The 19,077-nt window shown below is 45.6% G+C and overlaps 2 long non-coding RNA genes across 16 annotated transcripts in view; both read left to right on the plus strand.

Moving 5' to 3' along the window:
- LOC102899405 overlaps window positions 1–6,928 on the plus strand; it is a 142,533-nt gene extending 135,605 nt beyond the window's left edge. For 10 of the 15 annotated variants that reach the window (XR_006595158.1, XR_006595154.1, XR_006595160.1 and 7 more), the window contains one exon: window positions 1,241–6,928. This is a non-coding gene — a long non-coding RNA (uncharacterized LOC102899405). The remainder of the gene's footprint in view (window positions 1–1,240) is intronic. The other 5 variants (XR_006595163.1, XR_006595168.1, XR_006595162.1 and 2 more) reach the window with 3 other exon arrangements.
- A 10,176-nt stretch (window positions 6,929–17,104) lies between these two features.
- The window catches only part of LOC123384303, a 29,260-nt gene continuing 27,287 nt past the window's right edge, over window positions 17,105–19,077 (plus strand). The window contains exon 1 of the long non-coding RNA XR_006595170.1: window positions 17,105–17,478. This is a non-coding gene — a long non-coding RNA (uncharacterized LOC123384303). The remainder of the gene's footprint in view (window positions 17,479–19,077) is intronic.

Here is a 19,077-nt window from a genome sequence, read left to right on the forward strand (position 1 = left end):
AAAAAGGCCAGTATGGTTGGAGTGTCGTGTACAGTCATGCAAATTCATGATGACAGACAGTGCTAGGAACGTTCTGGTTGCTCTTTGGATATTCATTCTCTTTTTTATAGAAATGTGATCTTTGCACATTTGCATTGGAAGCTACATATTGGGATTCTTTTTGAAAGTAAAATAATTAATTTAAATCTTACTAGTAATACATATATAAATTTTCCTCATAAATGGATTTCTTGGCTTCTTATGAAGCTGCAGTTTGTCTTGGGAAGATTGCAGTGGGCTAGGAGGCAAGAGGATTGGGATCTAATTCTGTCACACTCTGTTCACTGCTGCTGACCCCATCTGCAGGGTGAGGAAGGAGAGCTGGTCTGTCTCCTGAAAGAGAAGACTGCTGGCATCTCCTTGAGGGGCAGTCTAGTTGTCCTTCAGCCCCCTCACCTCCTTTTCTTCTTGCTGATTTGACCTTGGATGTATGTGCCTGGGGCAGGGCAGGAGGCAAGAGGCAAACGGGTTCCCTTGGAATTACCACCTATGTCAAATGGTGTTTTGGAAATCTGCTTTGAATATACAGTAATTCTGGGAGCTGAATTCCATGCTCTCAGTGGCAGTTTTCTTCATAGTTATTGCTCTGCTGCTGAACCCAAAAGTTTTATTTCTTGCAAACAGACACCTGATGAAAAGAATAGTAAACAGAGCTGCACAATCAAGGGCATGGCATTTGGACTTGATGCTGCAGGATTGGGGAAGGAGGGAAGGCAACAACCTGGATCTTCTCCGGGGAGGCTGTGAAGTGCATTGGGAAGACTCTTGGGTGAATCCTTTAAGCTGGGTGCATTGTCAGGCCTCTCTGAGCCTCTGTTTCCTCATCTGCAAAATGGGGATGGTGCCTCTTATACAGTATTAAATAAGATGACATGTTCCAGGTGTGTGGCACACAGTAGGTGCTCAATAAATGTCTGTGCTTGTCTTCCATCCCTCCCCTGGGAGCAAGGAAATGTCTCTCCTCCATAGGCAGCGGCCAAGCCCCTCTTTGCCTACAACTCTCCTGGTTTGTTTGCTTGTGTAGTAATTAGGCACAGCAGCTAAGAGTATTCAAACCTGCAGCATTATCTTTTCCCCAAGCTGCTTCAGTTGATAGAGGGTTTGGTGGTAGATGACAGCTTGTTTATCCAGGGAGGCTATAAAATATTCTGTCGAGTGAACACACAGAAAAGCTCATTTGTCTTGTCTTTTGTCTCCACAGCTACATAGTTCAGAAGGGATGCTCTCGTCCCATCTTACTGACTGCTTTCTCCTCTGAGCATGCTCACAGACCCTCTTCTGCCAACCCTGGGCCCTCCCTCCCACCACGCTGCCTCTATACGAGCATCCATCATGATGCCTCTATTGACCACTCCCAACTCAGACTGCTCCCCTGAGCTTTATACTGGACACTACCACCTGGATGTCCACAGGCCTGTCTGCTCCCTTCCCTTGCTGCTTCCCTCCTCTGGATCTCAGCCCTCAGCGGCACTGGCCATCCACCCTCCCTGAGCCTGAAGCCTGGGAGTCCATCTTGGGCACCTCACTCTTTCTTGCCACCATATCCCTTCACCCATCAGGTCCTGTCCACGTTCTCTCTCAAATCTCTCTCCTGACTGTCCTTCCACTCAGCCCCAACCACCAACCCCCCGTGGAGGGCTCCCCCTCCACCCCCCATATGGCTGCAGCCAGGGGTCTAGTTCTGGAGCACACACTGAGGTGTGTCAGGCCTGCAGTCCTGAGGACAGGTGGAGGGAGGGATTTGTGATCGTTCCCAGAGGCCATGGGGTGGGGGATGGGGACATAGGAGGTTGGGGGGGTGAGGCAGGAAAGGCGCTCAGGTTTTTGAGAAAAACAAATAAACCAAACCAAGCATTCTGGCCTTCAGTGCTGGTCCCAGCACATGTTAGCTGTGTGATTTCTGACAGCATTTAAAAGCTCTTTGGAGCCCAATTTCTTCAGTTCTGAAAAGGCACCTATCATTCCTACCTCAAAAAGTTGCCATGAAGTTTGGATGAATGAACCCATATATATGGTAGATAGTAGAGGTTTGATCAGTGTCAGGCTTTTCTCCCTGTCTTTCACTTTTAACAGTACTTTGTAGTTCTCAGCAGTCTTTCTTAGATCATTCATTCATTCCATATATGGATTGTGTGCCTAATATGATCTTGGCCAGTTATGGTGCTGGGGTGTAGCAGAGACAAGACAGGCTTAGTCCCATATCCCCTGGACTTTACATTTTTGGTGGGGAAGACAGACCAAAAGCCGGTAACACATAAGTAATATAGTATCCGGTAGTCTTAAGAGCCATGATGAAAAATCAAGCAAAGTAAAATAGGAGTGATGGGGACTGGAGAGTCCCTGGAGCTGAGATCTGTGGAAAGGAGTCAATAAACAAGCCAAAGAATAATTAAAATAATTTACTGACTGTGGTAAGTGCTGGGAGGGAAGTGAGCATGGTTATGTGACACCACAGGCAGGTTGACAGAATTAAATACTAAAAGGGTATGGGAAGTGACTTGTATGACGATAAGTGACAGACATTCAATGATGCATTCTTTCCCGCAACAGCTCTCTTTCCTGTACCTTTAATTTCTTCCTCTAGTGGATCCCTCCCACCAGCATTTACTTGCATGAAGGCTTCTTGTGCTTAGAACATACCTCTCTGCCTCAAACTCCAGGCTTTTCTCCAGCTGTGATCCTACCTGATCCCCTCCAGAGCAGACCGTTCCAGAGTTGTCTACACTTCCAATCTCCACATCAACTCCTCAGTTCATCCTTCAACTCCGTCTAGTTCAACTGCCCCTAGAAGGATTCCAGAAACTGCTTTCTCTGCAGTCACCAGTGACTTCCAAGGTCATGGTGACTGTACCCTTTGAGTTCTCACAGCCTGTCTCCTGGCCATATTCAATATCATTCTTTCTATAGGTCCCAACATGCACACCACCTCTTCAACTTTGTTTCCCCCACCTCTCCTTACTCCTCCTCAGGCTTCTTTGCTGACTTCTCTCCCCCTGTTGGTTCCTTAAATGTTGGAGTGTCCCAAGGTTCCATCCTGGGTCCCCTTCTCTTCTCTCCCTATACATTATCCCTGGGTAAGGGTTCAAGTCTCCCAAATTCCTATCTTCAGTCCAGTTTGCCCACCTGAACTCCTGGCCTATATTCTCAATTCATTTTTGGACGCCTCCACTTGGAAGTGCCATGGACATCTTGAACTCAACAGTTCTAGACTGGAATTCACCAACACCTTCCTCCACCCACCCTGCTCTTCCAACCTGCTCATGTTAGTGGATTTCACTAGTACCCACCTGTAGCACAAGGCAGAGCCTTGGAATTCACCAGTTGCCCTTGAGCCCTCCCTCACCCCCATATCTGCTGGCCATCAAATCCTGTGGATTCTGCCTACTGAATGCTCTCAGAAGTATCCTTCTGCCACCACTTCCTCTTCCCCCTCCCTAGCCCAGGCCTCCAGCACCTCTTGTCTTGACCACTGCAGAGTTTCCCCTTGGTCTCCACTGTTGTCCCCTCTGATCTATCCTGCACACAGCAATTGGAGTAATCACTCAAACATGCAAACCCGGTGGTGCTCACTCGCCTGATTAAAGCCCTTCAGGGCTCTTCCTTCAGTGTTCTGAAGCCCAGAGAGGAAGAGCGATTTGTGAAGGCTTCCCAGCAAGTCCAGCGTGCTTCATACTAAAGCAGAACAGCTCTCCTCTTAGCCATGATTGGAAGGAAACGTGGCATCAGCAAGGACCCTTCCCCATAGATTTGGCTCTTTCTGTTGGTGAAATCAGAAAGATGAGCAAGTGGTAAGACTTCCTGGAAAAGGGTTGGAAATAATGCCGGATCTCTTTGCCTTTGCCTTGGACTTCTGAGGCTGAGGCCCTAGTGTCACATTGGCTTTTTCCGTCACCATTCCAGACCCCTTACAGTTCTGCCTCAGCTTTCCCCTATGCCACCTCTAATACAGATCCTCACCGACAGGCACTCCTGTCTGCTGTCTCTGATCTGAAATAGTTTGAGTTTCTCAGTGGCTGTTGGCACAACCTGCCTGGGCATAGGTCTGGCTAATATTTGAGAGTAGGAGTACTCAGGCAAGGTGGCAAGTCCTTGTACGCTGAGCTGAGTTGGGGTTGATGCCAGGCCAGGGTCAGTCAGTGAGCCTTTGGCCACAGACTGGACTGTTAACCAGGTCATAGACTAAAGCCCTGACTCTGGCCACAGCCTGATCTTGGCTGTGGACAGGATCCTGACCCTGGACCCAGACACAGCTCCAACCCTGCTTCTAGACTTAGCCTTGATTCTGGTAATAGACTGAGCACTGATCCTCATCTAAGACTGAGCCCTGACCCTTGCCACAGACTGAGCCTTGATCCTGGTCCCAGACTGAGCCTGACTCTACTTCTAGACTGAGCCCTGATCCTGGTCCCAGGCTGTGCTCTGACCATGGACTAAGCCCTACCCACCTCACAGACTAGACCTACAGCTGGGGGCTCATGGTGAGAGTGTAGCCAACTCAGGGAAAAGCTGTCCCTTTAGAGGAAGGGGCAGGAATGACTTTTCCTGGGAAAAGCAGAACAGGCTCAGGCTCTGGCATTGTTACACTCATGGATTTGAGGGATCACAGGCCACAAAAGAGCCAGGCTCAAAGGACTGCCGCAAAATCACATCTGGCAGAGCTTCCTAGCCATTTTAGCTACCAAATAATGGGGAGATTATTCCTGTGGCTATCCATCAGGCTGAGATTGAGAACATTTCAGTGAGAAGGTGCTTTAATGACTCTTCAAGGATTTGGGGCCTAATGAAGCACACATCAGAGGACAATTTAATCTTTCCCTCATAAAACCCTCACAATAAGATCAACTTCAGAATCCAAATTCATCCTGACATAAAAATGTAAGATCAAGACAGCCCCGGATCACTGATAATTGTCTGGGGCTAATTGCTGTGGTCTCGGTGCAGGGGAGGGGAGGGGCTTGGGAGAAGCCAAGGGAAGGTGGGTGTGGTAGAGGGCATCCTGGGACATGCTGGGTTGTCCCCTGTGAGGCCCTTGGAAGGAGGACAGTGACACTGGAAAATAATATAGGAAAGGTAAGTGTGAGCAGTAGACGGTCCTGCTTCCTCTGGTCCTGTAAGGTGGACCTTGTCTCCCCCAATCCCTCTCCAAGTGGGCTAGATGTCAGCAGATATGCCACAAACACCTGACTCTCAGTGAGCCATGAAGGGGCCAGGAAACCTCTGCTTCCAAGCCAGAAATGTAACAAATAGAGCTTAAGAGAGCTGCTAGGGAGAAAACGAGAAGGAGGCTGTGATGGAATGATCCAGGCATGTGTGGGCTGGATCATCATCCTTAGAACTGGCTCACCAGCTCTCTGAGGGTAGAAGCAGAGCACTATGAGTGCAGGCTCCCCTTGTTTCTTCCCACACCTTGCTGCTACCTGGGGTCACACACATCATCAGGCCCAGCTCATCACGAAAGCAACACCACCTTCTTCTCACAAATGCTGAATTTTTGCCCATGTCTTTAGTTGCAGAGATTTTTTTTTTCCAGAAATGGGTTTTAATGTGAATGAACAGAGCCCTGCCATTGATTTCAAAACATATTTTATAATATAGTAACAAAATAGGGAAACATATTTTATAATAATTAGATGGAAAAAAAATCAAGCAAATTCAGTCAAGCCCTGGTCAGTGCATAGTATAGTCATTTATACTAAAATTACATCCATAATGTACTGCAGAGTCAGAGAAGGTACAAGATAAAGTAATGGGAGCCTCCTCTCATTTTTCTTTGTACTAAAAGAAGATAGCATTCTTTTTCATTCTTTTTTATTTGAGAGAGAGAGAGCATGCGTGAGCGAGCATATGAGTAGGAGGAGGGACAAAGGGAAAGAGAGAGGGAATTCCAGGCAGGCTCCATGCTCAGTGCAGAGCCCAACATGGGGCTCAATCCTATGACCCCGGGATCATGACCTGAGCTGAAATCAAGAGTTGGATACTCAACCAACCGAGCCACCAGGTGCACCTAGAAGATAACATTCTTAAGTAAGACACAGACACCTTAACGGAAACAATTAACAGATTTTACTATGAAATGTTTTTTAAACTTAAAAAACTTCTATCCAGTGAAACAAAACACAGAGTTAAAAGAAAGTAGACTGGGAGGAAATATTTGCAGCATATTCAACCAAGAACTACTCTATCAAATATATGAAGATTTTCTGCAGATCTGTAACAAAAGCACAAAGATGCCTTAGAAAATTAGGCCAACTTCTAGAAGAAGAAAGCTGGACTACAGTGGTGGCCATAAAGGTGGGTTGGTCAGATCTCCCTCCAGAAGAACTTTTGGTGGGAGGAAAAAAACAGCTGATTGACAGTCTCAAGCTAAGGCATCTTTGGGTCCACTATGGTGGTCACACTGGGTCGTGCTTCCCCCAGTCTGTTCCCAGACAGTGACAGAGCCCCTCCACTTTGGAAACCACCCCGCTGGTCTGCTGGAGGCTTTCTCAGAGCAGCACTGTGATCCGAGGATCATCCTGCACAATCCTCCTTCTCCCTCTCCTTTGATAAACATCAGACCTGCATGTGGGTCTGAAAGCTCTCCCATCTCCCCCACCTCCCTTTGTCCCCAGTAAGGCTCTTGCTTGTTCAATCCTGCCTTGGCGTGTGCTTCTCAGAAGACCCCAAATAAAACAATGATAAACCCAAATGTAAAAGATTATTGAAGTACACTATGTTGTACACCTGAAACTAATAGAACACTGTATGCTAATTATACTGGAATTAAAAAAAATCCTATTACTTACAATAAGCCTTACTTATAATTAAAGTAGCACATGGGATGCCTGGGTGACTTAGTTAAGCATCTGACTCTTGATTTCAGCTCAGGTCATGATCCCAGGGTCGTGAAATTGAGCCCCACATTGGGCTCCATGCTGAGCATGCAACCTACTTAACATTCTCTCTCTCCCTCTTTCTCTGCCCCTCCCCTGCTCATTCTCTCTCCTTCTCTCTCTCTTGCTCTTTCCAATAAATAAATAAATAAATAGCACAAATTGCGATGTGATACCATTTGCTACCTATCAAACTACGAATATATTTTTATGTCTTTTATATAATCTTTATGCTCAAAATGGGTCTCAAACTCACAACCCTAAGATCAAGAGTCGCATGCTCTACCGATTGAGTCAGCCAGGCACCCCTGGCAAATATTCTTAAGGGGTCATTAATACCTTATTTAGTGAGGGGGGAACAGAATGAACCTCTTTCTCATACTGTGCTGGTGCCAGGAGTATAAAGTATACATATTCACCGATTCAGCATTTCACTTCTGGGAATCTACTCTATGGGATATATGTGTAGATGTACAAAAACATACACAAGCATGATGGCATTATTTACACTAGTCAGAAACTGGAAAATAAGCTGAATGCGCATCAATGTGGAATATTTACATCAGTTATGGGGCACCCACACGATATAATTTCCAGCTGTTTGAAAGAAAGAGGTCAAGTATGTGACATGAAAAGATGTTTGTGATGCCAAATTGAATAGAGAGAAAAAAAAATCAGAACTGAAGAATATACTGTGTAATGCCCTTTGAATAGAAAAACCCTTCATTAAATGAGTTTGTATGCATACAAATTGGTGAATCGGTGCAAACATCTGGAAAAGTAGACACTGAATTGCCAAGATCATTTGTCTTTGGGGAGGAGGGTGGGATCGGGTGTAGCTATTAAAGGGGGCCCTCACTTTTCGCTCCATTTCCTTCTTTATTGTTTACATGTTTCAGAGTGAGCATGGGTTATTATTTTTAATTAAAATGAGCAATATATAGGAAGAAAGAAAAGAACCCAGAGTGTAACTTCCAGAATGAGGATTGACCCTTTTGGGAGGCCGTGTCCATGTTCCAATCAGTCTGTTCACAGTGCTTGGACCCTCCTGGGAGTGCCCGTTAGTGGCTGTGAACAGCGGAAGAATTTTGCTCTCATCCTTGTCTTTATCCTTTAAAATTACTTTTACAAAACTGTTAGCAGGAAGCGACGTTGTTCACCTTGATCCTTGCCTCATGAGCCACACCTGACTCTAAATGTTTTCTTACTCTTCAAAAACTCATGCCTCCCTTCCCCCTGCTCAGTCCGCTGACCTGAAGGCCAAATGTGCTGCTGCTGAAGATATTGTAGGGACACAGCCAAGCTCTCTGGCCTCGGTTTCCTCACCTGTGTCAGAAGATGTTGGATTAAATGGCCTCGGGGTCTGGCTGATGTTTTAGGCCCTGGGGCACTGGCACGCAATTGCCATCCTCCACACACTCTGCTCAGCCCAGCTGAGGTATAAGAGAAGGCCACCCACGGTCCTCGGTCTGACCTTCAGCCGGCTCTTCCAGCCTCGCCTCGAAGCCCCTGTCATCCAATGTCAGCCACTCTGAATGTGTCTCTGTCTCTGCCCTCCCCACATCCAGCTGCCCAAACTGCCCACACTTTTATGATCTCCTCGTTTGGATTTCCACTGCATTTTCTCTATAGATTGTGTGGTCTGAAGAAGCCAAAATAGCCACTTTGCCCCGCTTCCAATCTGATCAAGCACTTCACATACACTGGCGGGGGTGGGGGGTGGGGGGTGGGGAAGACCCTGAACCGACAGAGACTCATAAACCCTGAGACAAACCCAGTCTGTTAGGGTCTCCCAGACAATATATCCTCGAATACTTCCCTTAAGTCTGGCCTCTCTAACAAAGACAGGTTTGTCCTTGGGTCCTGCTATTGTGATCTCTGCAGATACTTTTGTGCATATGATCATCGTGTGAGGAAGTTGCTGTTTTCAAGTCATGAACAAGCGAACGTAAACCCAGCGAGCCAGGGCATTTTGCAGTTGTTTTCCCTGAAATAATTGCTTTGTTTTGAATTTGGTGAGCCAGTTCTTCTGAAGCCTGACTCTCTTGCACTCTTTGCAAGAAAAAGATTTTTTTCCTTTTCTTTTCTAAATACTTCTGTTTCTGAGTCTTCCTTTGACAGATGGGATAACGTACTACATTAATTCATGTTGTATTCTTGCCTTCCCTATTTCAAGGTGGAGAGGCTTTTGTCTCTCCTGCTAAGGGAAGCTTGCATTGTAGGATTAAAGGAGACATTGCCTGTAGAAGGGTCTCTTTCCTGATTCTGTTATTTTTGATAACCTAGGCTCACTGAGTACAGGGGGTTCTGCAAAGTGGGGAGGGAGAGAGGCCTTTGGTGGAGATAAAGTAGAACCAAGTGGACAGAACTAGGGGGTGGGAGGGTAGGGAGAGAGACAGAGGAAGAGAGAGAGAGAGAGAGAGAGAGAGAGAGAGAGAGAGAGAGAGAAAATTCCCAAAGGCCAGGAAGGACATGTTGTTTGGGATTCTGTGAGCAGAAAGAAATCCTGGAGGTAGTTGGATCAAGACAAGATGACTGTGAGGGGGTTTTAAGATGACTGTGAGGGGGTCCCTGGCGTTGGAGGTACCAGTCTGGGAAATTTCTTGAGCCCAGCTTGGCATGGGGGCAGCATTGTCATCTGCCAAGAAGGATCCCCAAGGGCTTGGGCAATATCCTAACAAAGGCAACCAGTGGACCTATGGCCACTGGACATCCCTAAAGTTGGCTCTATGAAGATCCTTGTGACCTTCGCAGGATCCTGGGGGACAAGAAAGGAACCCCACATGTGAATTTCCTGCCAGCTCTGTAAGCTGGGACTTGAGATAGGTGTAGAGAAAATAAAATTATTGTGACATTTCTTGCCTTTCTGAGCTTAACACCCACTACCATTTCTTCCAGGATTTAGCACCATCTCTCGTATTGTCCCCAACCTGTGTTTCCCCCTCTCCGCACACTTCCTGCCCTCCTCACACCCTGCCGCCTTCAGAAAACCCTTTCGTTTGTGTGTCTATCCCACTCCTGATGGTAGGACCCACCTTTATATTCTAATTGTCCACCATGCATGGGGCCTTGTACCTAGTAGGTGCTCAAGAAATGTTGATTGATATGAACTAAGTTGCACTGAATTGTATGTAACCCACCCTCTGCCTCTCAGCCCTACTGCCTGCTTTGTGTCTAGTTAGTATTCAACACGTTTGCAGAATGGAGGAAGGTGACTGTGGTATTCCAAGGTGACCGCTTTGGGGGACACAAGATGAACCTGATTGTGTAAGTTTGGGGGTATTTGTTCAAAAGCGTGTTAGTGACCTGGTTTAGTCACGGGAGACTGGTGAGCAAGGGGCCTGAGCATCTGCGAAACGAGCCATTTTATGCCAACCCTTGCACAGGAGCTGGTGCTGCTTGATCAATTAACCCCACGCCCTTGTCTTCCATCTGTGCTTGGATAGAGACGCGCAGCTCTGCTGTGAGCACAGAAGGTAATAGCCATCCTCGGATGGGCCGCGTGTGCACGGGTAGTTAATGGATTCTTGGGATCCAGAGAGAGGGGGAGAAAGAGAGGGAGAAGAGATCTGAAATCAATGGCTTGCTGTCTGCACGGAGTGGCCGGCCCCACCCACTGCTTGGGAGGACAGGGGGCATCAGCTGCGGCCTCTTGCAAGGGACACCAGCCGACCAGATGGATGGGGCCTGCCAAGGGCTGTCGGGAAGGCTCGTCCTCTATCCTCAGCCTCTGCTCCACTCTCCTGGCAAAGAAATGAGTCCTGATTTGTGCCTAGGGCCACCCAGACACCTGTCAATTGGTGAAAATGAGCTGCTTTAAAAGATGATGTCTGGCCAGCATGAGTATGCTAGCCTCCGTCTGAATTATTTTTTAAACTTGTTTTTAAATAAATGAGGTTATTGGCTACCTGAGCCCATCATACTAGGAATCACACAGCCTGGGCTCAGACCTTGGCTCCTCCACTTGTCAACTATGAGCTCTTGGGTTTACTTAGCCTCTCCGGGACTCAGTTTCTCCATCTATAAACTGGGAATAATATTAATACTTAACTCATAGACCCTTGTAGGGGGTTAGCTAAGGTCATCCGTGGGATCGTGTTCACTCAGTGCTGGATGGTCTTTTACAGATTCAGTGGAAACATTGATGTGTTGAGTAGATGATTTCTGGAGATGTTTGGTCTCTGATTATATAGTGTCTTCCTCCTTCAGTAGACTAACAGCTCCATGAGGATTATAGCTGTGGCTGTCTTGTTTACTGCTGGACCCTGAGAACTTGGCATTGGGAATGGTTCAGAGAAGGTACTCAATAAATATCTGTTTCAGGGAGAAGAGAAGAAAGATGATATGGTCATGAGCCAGTGACCCAGGGAGGGCTGAGGCAGCCCTGAGCACTTGGGGTGGTACGTACTAGGTAGAGGTGTCTGGCCATGGTTATGCTGGAGTGAAACCCTGGAACAGGGTTCAAGGGGCCAGTCAGGAACACTGTGTGCAGAAGGGTGATCTGGAAGATCTCTCACTACTGTCTCACTGACTTGGGTGTGTGGGCAGGAGGCCCAGGCTAGCTCAGCATAAGCATCTATCTGTTTGGCTGGGGCAGAGTGTCTACAAGAACGACACCATCTGTAACATACAGGGAACAGTGTCAGCCACGGGATGACAAGTGAGGCCTTGTAGAAACTCACACCAGCTTTGGAGTCCTACAAATACGGGTACAGATTCCATTCTCACCTTTGTGCCCTGGGCAAATTATTTAACTCCTAAACCTCAGTCTCCTCCCTATATTCCTAAGAGAGGAACTAAAATGCCAGCCCCACAAGATGGGCAATTGAAATAAAGAAATAACATGTAAAATGTCTAGTGCAGTGCATAGTAGATGCTTAATAAACACTGGTTTTCTTCCCCCTCCCTTTTGCAGATCACTGAAAAGGCAATAACTCATTTTTTGGGGTCCACTTGAAAGAAACAAAGTACTTTGCAGACGTCTTTATTTAGTGAGTGATGGACCCACAAATTCACTGTAGGAATTCAGTGATTATTTTTGAATGCATGGAGGTTTTAAGTTCCTGTAGCTTCTTTGACTAGAAAGTAAAGCCGGCACCAGCTTCTGACAGTCCCTGTAATTACCTTGCAGTGAATCAAGCTAAGGTTTGTCTTTGTGCCTGAGATTGGTGTGGGCTTTACTGCCCCTCACCCTCCACGCCCACATTTGAAGGTGGCAGCTAATTATGATTTATGGTGCTGTCTGCTTGAAGCTGGTCTGCCTGCTTAAGGTAGGGCGGTATAGGTGGCCCCCTTTCCTGTCAGACAGCAGTCAGGAGATTCAAAGATGGCATGGCCCCCATTATTGAAGGGCTCAGCAGCTTTATTATTAAAAATAAATAAAGTCTAGGGATATGCACTAATGCTGGGCTGCTGACAACCTATAATTCTCATGGTGGTGGCAAGATGTATTTTTCTTTCAGAGTTTTGTTAAGAAGTGATTTCCAAGGGGGAGCTATGTACACTGAGGCTGTGAATCAAAGATATCTTTTTTACTCTGTAGGGGCAGAGAAGGGAGGCCAGATGGGTTCCATAACTAATGGGCTGTGCGTGTACTGAGGTCGTTAACCCTTCTCAGACCAACAGGGGATTCTAAATACCAACTCCCTGACCTCCAAGAGAGTCTGTCCATCCATCCATCTATTGAACCATTGATCTGACCATTCATTGATCATCTATCCATCCATTTATCCGCCATGATTCCAACAAGTATTTACCGAACACCTTTCTCAAGATTCTGGAGATAATAGTAATAACAACAGCAATGGCAACAGCTAATGCACGCAGAGGTGGATAATATGGTGGCCAGGCTCTAGACTATCCACTTCATCTGATCATCACAACAATGTTTTGAGTTAGGGACTGCCATTATTATCATCATTTTACAGATGAAGAAATAGATGCTTCTAGAGGTTACATGACTTAATTGACCTTTCAATCGAATGCATGGTAGATCCAGGAGAAAGTCCAGTCAAGCTGATTCTACAATCCATGCTCTTTCCCACAAAACCCCACTGCCTCCCAGTGTCTCCCTTTGGTCTGGGCCAGACCTCACAAGCCAGCATCTGTGGTATGGGTTCATAGATGTTGCCTAGGTTTGTCACTGGAGTCTCCATCTCTCTTTTGGACTACTTTTTTTTTTTTTAATTTTTAATGTTTATTTTTCAGAGAGAGAGACAGAGTGTAAACAGGGGAGGGGCAAAGAGAGAAGGAGATACAGAATCCAAAGCAGGCTCCAGGCTCTGCTCTGTCAGCACAGAGCCTGACACAGGGCTTGAACTCACAGACCACGAGATCATGACCTTAGCTGAAGTCAGATGCTTAACTGACTGAGCTACTCAGGCACCCCAGTCTTTTGGACTACTTTTGATCAATTCAATGGGCTTCAGAGAGTGGGGTTTCATGAAAATTCTCTCATTCTTCAATAATAACATTACAAATAGTAATAATGATAGTAACCATAATAGCAGCTAACATGCATTGGGTTATTGCCTCTTAAGTGCTTTACGAGTAGTTAAGTACTTACGCCCTCACATCAACACTATGATGTTTCTTCATCAAATCCCCATGATTACTCTTATTTTATAGATGAGGAAACTGAGGTATAGGGAGGTTAAGCAATTTGCCATCTTTCTGAAAGTCTTCCTATAACATTTGGGAATACACTTGTCTGCAAATAACAGAAAATTTGTCACTCACTTAAAGGATGATGGTGGTGATGATGATGATGATTTTAATCTCACATAACAAGAAGTCCAGAGATAGAGAGTCCAGAGCTGGTGTGGCAGACCAAAGGTGCCATCAAGAACTCAGCTCTGGATTTCCATTCCCCTGTTCTTAATGTGTTGGTGCTTTGGTGGTTGAACTCATTACCTATGGTTGCAAGATGGCTGTTCTATTTCTATTGTCATCTCTGAATGCTCAGGCAGAAAGAAGGGGTTGATATGAAAGCAAAGGCTTTCCCAGAAATTCTCAGTAGGTTCCCATTATATTTCATTGGCCAGAACTGTGTCACACATCCATCTGGAGCTGCAAGAGAGGCCAGGAAATTGACTCCCCCTCACCCACTCCTTTCCAGGCTTTATAGTAGAGGAAGGTAAGAAAGAAAGGGTTGGGTCTGGGTATTGGATAACCTAACCTCCAGTGCCTACCACATTCCCTCATCTATTTTTGTTGTTGTCACTGGGTGTCTTTGTTGTTTTTCAATCTATAACTCTTCCCCTGCATTTTTTTGATTTTTCATGACACTGACGTTTTGAAGAGCCCAGGCTAGTTGCCTTATAAAACATTTCACATTGTTTCCTCTGTATTGCTCAGACTTAAAAAGAAATTGAGTATATTCCACATACCATAGAATTCACTGTTTTTAAAATGTATGATTCAGGAAAACATTATGGAAGTTCCTCAAAAAATTAAATGTAGAGGGGCACCTGGGTGGCTCAGTCGGTTGAGCGTCCAACTTCGGCTCAGGTCATGATCGCGCGGTCCGTGAGTTCGAGCCCCACGTCGGGCTCTGTGCTGACAGCTCAGAGCCTGGAGTCTGTTTCGGATTCTGTGTCTCCCTCTCTCTGCCCCTCCCCCACTCATTCTCTCTCTCTCTCTCTCTCTCTCTCTCTCTCTCTCTCTCTCTCTGTCAAAACTAAATAAACTTAAAAAAAAATTAAATGTAGAATTAACATATGATCCAGAATTCCCGCTTCTCAGTATATATCCGAAACTACTTAAAGTAGGGACTTGAACAGATATTTGTATGAAAATGTTCATAGCAGCATTATTCATAATAGGCAAGATGTGGAAACAACTGAAATGTCCATTGATGGATGATTAGATAAAATGTGATATACCCATGCAGTGGAATAGTATTCAGCCTTAAAAGGGGAGGAAATCCTGACACAGGCCACAACATAGATGAACCTGAAAGACGTTATGCTAAGTGGGATAAACTAGATACAAAAGGACAGATATTGTATGATTACATTCATATGAGGTACCTAGAGGAATCACATTCATAGAGACAAAGCAAAACAGTGGTTGCTAGGGACAACTTTTAAGAACAGGAGCTTTTACCAGCGAAGTCTGAATTTTTCTTTAAAAACTGGAAGATCTGGCCTCTCTGGGTCAAGGTTTCCATGGGAAACAATGGCTAGAGGTGATTAGTGACTGTTTCCTTTAGTCAGAGCACTTGCTCTCCAGTTTGCCACAGTCCTCACTACTCTCTGCTGGTTTGATCCAAGTGTTGATAATAGTAGACTGTTGAGTTTCAGAGGCTGGAAGCATGAAGACCACATGAGATATTGTTAAATAGTCCAATGGCTTGGACTTGGGTTGAGGCTGTGAGGATGGAAAGGGCAGATACGAGGGAGTCTCCAATCATAAAAAAGTCATCATCTGGACACGAATAGACCTGAGGGGTAGCAGAATGAGTCCAAAGTCAGCTAAGCTTTTGCAGCCTGGATAGGGAAATTGATGGGGTTGGGGGGCAGGCATTGGAAGGCAGCGAAACTGGAAGGGGGTGAGGAAACATGGCATTGGGACTTAATCCTAATCTCCCCCCTCCACCCCAAAGAAAACCCCCTCCAAGGCTGCCCTCGCTTTGTCCATTTCCCAGAGCTGTGCAATTATGCTCTGTAGGATTCCTTTATGTTCTCCTCAGGTGTCCTGGACCTTTGCAAATGCTTAGGTCACCAGGAGCGATGCCAGGAATTGTGGACTTTTCCACAGCTTTGATTGTTGTGTTGCAACTCAGACAAGCCAGTGCTCTTTGAATTTCTTCTCTGTCATGTCCACCCGGGCAGATGCCAAGAGGCTCAGGTGTGGCTTGGGGGATGAGCTTTGGCGCCTGTCCACAGCACCACTCATGGCAGGTTTCCCTGCCAGCACTTACTTACCATCCCTGGGAGCGGGTCCATTGCTTACGGTTGAGGGAATTTTCCTTCTGTTATTTCCTTCATTATTGCTTCTCCTCCATCTGTCCTGTTCACTCTTTCTAGAATTCCAAATGGGCGCTTATGGAACCTCCAGGATTCATTCTATATTTCTCTTCTCTTGTCTCATCATATTTATCTTTTTGTCCCTTTCTTCTGAATTTGGGGGAAATCGCTCACACTGATCTTCCAAATAGCTAGTTTGAGTTTTGGCAGTATCCAATCAATTGTTTGGCCTCCACTACATTTAGATATTTTGATGACCATATTTGCTTTTCCTACTGAAAGTATTTTCTGGCTTCAGAGCATTTCCTTCATAGATGCAACATTTGTTTTGTTTATTCTTGTCTTGTTTTTATGTTTTATTTTGGAACTGTCTTAGATTTACAATAAAGGTGCAAAGATATTACAGAGAGTTCCCTCATACCCTTCACCTAGATTTCCCCAGTGTTAACATCTTGCGATGTGTTTTTGGATCTTATTGCATATATTTAAGAGAGATTTCCTAAAGGTTTCTCAAGTACAGTTGCAGGAAAACATTTGGAGAGACTGCAGAATTAGGCTGTTGTTTTTGCCACAAAATATTTTCTTATGGTAGGTGATATTTCTTTATTTTCTTATTCTTTGAGAGATTTATGTTTGCCCAAGACTGAGATGGATTCTATCAGATATTGTATGAGTCTCTGCTCAAATATTTCCCAAAGAAAGAGAGGCAGTTTAGTTATGTGTGTGTGTGTGTGTGTGTGGTAGGGTGGAGGCATTTAAAGGGGTGCCCTCCCAGATGGGTAGATCCTTCCCCATGTTCATATTAGTTGTACATTAGCTGAGACAACAGCATTCACCCCTAATGGGCTCCACTGCCCACTCTAGTACCCCACTGTGGCAATGGCCCCACTCTGACCCACCACCCACATGTTCAGAAAGTTCGGGTTAACTCTCTGCTTAGTTTGGGTCTCCCCAGATCCGGAAATAAGAATTTAAGGGCAACTGGGTCCTGGGTGGCTCAGTTGGTTAAGTGTCTGACTTCAACTCAGGTCATGATCTCGCGGTTCGTGAGTTTGAGCCCTGCATCAGGCTCTCTGCTGTCAGCATGGAGTCCTGCTTCAGTCAGATACTCTGTCCTTCTGTCTCTCTGCCCCTCCCCTGCTCGTGCACGTGCGCTCTCTCTCTCTCTCTCTCTCTCTCTCTCTCTCTCTCTCTCTCTCTCTCTCTCTTAAAAATAAAATAAAAACATTAAAAAACTGTTAAAAAAAAGAATTTAAGTGCAGCTAGTTTACTGGAAAGGTGATTTCAGGACACATCTGACAGAGAGAGTGAGGAAGTGAGTCAGGGAAGGAAAGGCAGCCAAGACAAGGTGCATAATCAGGCAGGTTACCTCCAGGGACACCTGCAGCTCATTCCCACCAGGGAACTCTGGGAACCAGTAGAGAGCATGTGCCTCAGATTTATCCCACCTGAGAGGTGAGGGAGTTGGGGTATTTTTACAGAGCCTGCTTCTAGGGGCTTGCTACTTCAAACAGAGTTGGCTCTGTGGTCAGAGAGTCTTCGGACAAAACCTTGCAGGTGCTCGTGGCTGGAAGTCAGGCTGGCGTCCAGGGAGATAAGTAAGTGCTGGGATGAATCTGGGCCTGGGAGTACGTGGGTTCTGTGCTTCCTCTAGACTTGTTGCTGTCCCCACAACTCACACCAAGTTAAGATTTTCCCCTTGCCAAGTGTCTCACATCTCACCTTTTTCTCCAGCCCCTGACTCTCTGAGCTTTTACTTTTTTCGGTGGGAAGATAAAACAGGTCTAGCAGAGATCGATACTGACTACTTTCTGGATGGACTGTTTCCTTGCTTGTTTTGAATTGCGAGTGAGCCAGTATCTGCCTCAATCAGGTGCCACCTGCGTCACGTCCCATAGACCTCCCACCAATGTTCTGGCCTGTTGAGAATACCCATCTTTGTCTTCTGACATGGAGGTAGATTCTTCCCTTTTATCAAATTTCTAGATTTCTCTATTCATTTCTATTGGCAGAAAGGAGGAAAGGGATATAAATATATAGGCTCAACTTGGCATCTTAGAATGCAAGTATGACTTATTCCCCAAAGGTATTCTGAATGCATTACCTTGGGGGCATTTGAACTTATGTGTATTTAATTTAATAACAGTTATAAAAAATGGCAGGAAGAAGCAGCTGCATTATTCACTTGGTTCAAAGACCATGCGTGTTTCCCCAACATTAACTTCCTGTACTTAAACTGACAAACCCTGAATAAATGCAGTAATTCCTTTACCTGTCACCATGATCAGCTCTTTACCTCTAGTTGCAACAATTGTATTTCTCATTAACTTGTCCACCGCTGATCCTTTGAGTGTTTGAATCTTAAAAAAAAAAAAATTGTAAGAAACTATCATAGCTCCTGTAAGAGACTGAAGAAGTAAAGAAATAAGCTATTGTGGTTTTCTCCTGGAGATAAGGATGCTTCTTGGGTCTTGAGCCAAAATTTCGTCCTGTCTTCCTTCTCTGTCGTTGGTGCTAAATCTCACATAAGCTATTTGTAGCTGATGTTGCTCCAACGTGCGATGGGCAGAGTAGGGGAGGCTTTAGTGGGAAGCTTAAGAGAAGATTGTGTGTTCTAGAAGGTCTGGTGTGCAAAGAAGGAAGTTGGGATTTGAAATCAAGAGTTCTGGAATGACTTCATATGACTTCACAGGACTTTGGCATCATTGGCGGAGTTGAGGTCAGACTGAGATTCTGACATTTCTCTAGTTTTATGCCAGAGTGGAAAGTTGTGGCTTCTTGAATGTTTTCGAAAGTGTCTGGCTGTTGGCCAAGCCTCATCTTTCTGGGCACACAGCTCGGTCATGCTTCCCAGCTTCTCTTGCAGTTGGGTGTGGCCCTGTGACTTATTCTAGTTGGTGGAATGTGAACGGAGTGATGCATGTCACTTCCAGGACAGGCCCATGCAAGCCTCGTAGCTGTGTCCACCATACCCCACCGTCTATGCCATGTGGGAAGCGTGGAGGCCTTGGAAGCTATGTGATGAAGATAGGTCCTCTCCACAAGAGAAAAAGAGCCTGGGTCCCTGAATCATCCCTTGGAGGAGAGCCATCTACTGATCCAAAACACCTCTTTAATCTTTATGTGAAGAGAAATAAATTTATATTGGGTCTGAGCTAGTATGTATAAATATTTTACAGCAGCTAATATAGTTTTTA

This window comes from Felis catus, chromosome A3 (assembly GCF_018350175.1).
Source record: "Felis catus isolate Fca126 chromosome A3, F.catus_Fca126_mat1.0, whole genome shotgun sequence".
Lineage (NCBI taxonomy): Eukaryota > Metazoa > Chordata > Mammalia > Carnivora > Felidae > Felis > Felis catus.